Source organism: Argentina silus (assembly GCF_951799395.1).
Source record: "Argentina silus genome assembly, chromosome: 2".
In the NCBI taxonomy this organism is placed as follows: Eukaryota; Metazoa; Chordata; class Actinopteri; order Argentiniformes; family Argentinidae; genus Argentina; species Argentina silus.
The window spans coordinates 4,851,543-4,855,128 of NC_139656.1; positions in this window are offsets into that span (position 1 = coordinate 4,851,543).

Sequence of the window (3,586 nt, forward strand, 5' to 3'; positions counted from 1 at the left end):
CACACACACACACACACACACACACACACACACACACACACACACACACACACACACACACACACACACACACACACACACACCACATGGAATGTTGCACATATAACAGTGTACACATGTATTTCAACCGGACTGGATGACATCAGCACACAGAGTTCATAATGAAAAGAGGTAGAACGTGTTTAGAAAGTCACTTTAGGTCGTCTTTGTGAAAGAAGTACAGTGAAAGGTATGATCACTGTTCGCTTAGAGGGAGGATAATAGTAAATTAATCTACAAAACAGTTGTTGAATCGATAAACAATAATATTTCATTCCAAAATTAAGATTTAGACAGAAAGCTCTGCTACAATGTCGTTGAGACTTCTCTCCTCGGGTATAAAACAGCTATCAGGAACAGAGCATATTGGCACACATCCGCTTAGCCACATGTTTTGTGTAACTAATTGGATAACCACACCAAGTAAAGCACGAAATTGCCTTTTTTCCTCCTGCAGCAGCAGATGCAGCCCCTCTCTACAGGGCGTTGGTGGGGCAGAGAGGCACACACAATTATATGAGTCATACATTTAATGTGCTCTCTCTTCCCACTCATGGCATAAATGATGAGAGTGATGAAAATGAAATATCCCCTTTCTCTATAAACAGCGATGTGTCTCCATCAGAGCTGAGACTGATTTCATCTGACTCCTCTGTGACTCATTTCTGACTCCTCGCTGTGAGCTGCGGTTGTCGTTGTCTGTTTGGAGTATGAAGTTGGAGCTGCTATGAGTCTCTGTTTGGTGCATTTTGCGGTGGTGTGTATGTCTCTTTGTTTGTGTGTGTGTGTGTGTGTGTGTGTGTGTGTGTGTGTGTGTGTGTATGTGTGTGTGTGTGTGTGTGTGTGTTTGGAGCTTGTGTGTGTCTTTTAGCAGTCGGGAAGAGTTCTCCACACTGAAGGAGATAAGAGATTAGCATGAGTCAGATAATGACTCAGGAGGCCGGGTGGCAAATGTCTCAAATCGTGGTTGCTCCTCTCTCTCTCTCTCGCTCCCTCTTGGCTCTCTCTCTCGCTCGCTCTCTCTCTCTCTCTCTCTCGCTCGCTCTCTCTTTCTCTCCTCCTATCCCTCTTACACTTTCATGTTCTTTTATTATCTGTGTTTCTCACTCACCCTCTTAATGGCTCTCTTCATCCATGTCTTTATTTCCACTTTGTGTGCTTGTCCATCGTTTTTTCACAAACTGTCTCTCTTTCTCTTTCTCTCTCTCTCTCTCTCTCTCTCTGTGAGTGACTTGTTAACGTACTACCCCAGCAGTTCATGGAGGGGTGTGGAAAGGTTAACAAGAGAGATAGATAGGGATGGAGATCGAGGGAGAGGGGTCGATATATAGGATTGGCCTGATATTTACAGATAACAGAGAGTGTCAGATTGAAGAGGGTGAGAGAGATAATTCAAAGGAATATATCGAGAAAAAGAGGATGGGGCAAAATAGTGGAGAGGAATAGAGAGGGTGAAATGGAGAGAAGGGGATGGAGGGACGCATTGTGAGATGCAGAGAGGGTTACACAGAGCTGGATAGAGGTGGATGGAGGGAGCGAGGGAGGGAGGGATGGAGAGATAGAGGGAGGGGTTGGTGATCCTCGGGGCCTGATGACTCATGGCTGTGCTGCGGCTTGTGCGTCACTGGCGCTGGCTGGAGGAGGAGATAGTGGAGAGGTCTACGCATTTAATTACAGCCTGCCAATTTAGACACACTGTACACACTCTCTCTCTCTCTCACACACACTCACACACACAGACACACACACATACGCGCACACACATGCATGCACACACACACACGCGTGCACACACACACACACACGCACACACACACAAACACACACACACACACACACACACACACACACACACTCAATACAGCTATCACACAGGCAGACCGGCAATCACACACTCGTTCTTACATGTACACACTTACATATCTTCACAGTATCATCTCACCTTGTATGTCATTGTGAGAATTTGTGTGGGTAAAATAACAAAGGCCTTAATAGCAGTGCAAGGAAATAAAAAAGAATGGTATTTAATGTATGTCTTACTGCCTGTGTGCGTGCGTGCGTGCGTGCGTGCGTACGTGTGCATGCATACATGTGATGCGCACGTGTCTACACATATGGGTGTCTGCCTTTGTCAATGTGTTTTCATCCTCCCTCAGACTGGCCTAACCTATCAAACCCAAAATACCAAAATATCAAACTCCACCCACAGCCAGTTGTACCAGAGAGCATGTGACAGGAATATGGAAGATGCAAACAGACCAGTTAAGACGTTGAGTGGAGAAATTGCTGGTGTCTTTGATATTATTTTCAGTAACGTTTCCAATCGTGTTTTTTGATACTTTAAATCTCAATATCACATGGATAGGTTGTCTAAACACTTTATCACAAAGAGGAACTGACATGGCAAAATAAACAATTGTTTTTGCCCATACTTATTGTTCTCTTTCTTCCAATTGTCTCACTGTAACTCCTCCTGCAACTTTATTTTATTGACACCTATCCACCTTTACAGCATGTAGAGATGTCTAACTGGGTGTGCTCTGACTTTTGGTTTTGACCATGGAACTTTCTGGACAGGAGACCTGCAGAACACATTATTAGAATGATTATACAACAATGCACTCTCTTGGCTACCAGTTCTACCCCACTAAAACCTCCTACATCTCTAGCCACTCCACAAAACTAACTTTTTAACTAAGTTAAAATAAGTATGAGAAAATAGACAAACAATCTATCTAACTATCTATCTATCTATCTATCTATCTATCTATCTATCTATCTATCCATCTATCTATCTATCTATCTATCTATCTATCTAAGACTTTGCAATCCCACAAAGTTTCTTCTGCAACTTTTAAGCTATTTGATCCCATCCAGCTTTACAGTGTGTATAGAGGTCTAACTCTATGCTATGACTTTTGAAATATAAATTTGAAACTATTCAAAGTGCAAAATCTAACATAGCGGTCTATGCAAGAATGTTGATTTATACCAACATTCTGAGAGCTACATTGTTACTCAACTGCTATGGGACTTTCAGAGATCTTGAACAAAACAAAACCATTAGACCTGCACAACACACTTTATCTATCTCTAGATCTATCTATCTAACTATCTATCAATTCAACAGACTAGTCTACTTAAATGGTGTGCCTACATGTACTATTGTGTATACTCAATAGCACGCATACCGCAACTTGCTGGTGCAGATTGCGCTATAGACAACAATATTTGCTAATTGTTGTTGTTAATGCTAAAGTTTGCCCCTGACAACTTACACTAATCTTAACCACTTAACCACCACCGCCATTAACACACACACACACACACACACACACACACACACACACACACACACACACACACAGTTAACTCATACTGTGTAACCACAATGCAATTCTGAGTTAGTAAAGATTACCTTCTTGCGTAAGTCACACAAATTCACTTACCTTCATGTATCCGCATAACCAGGACACACAATCGGTAGTTACGATTTAATTAGGAGACTGTGTTGCAATTCATTCATCCAACCAACCAACCAGAAAAC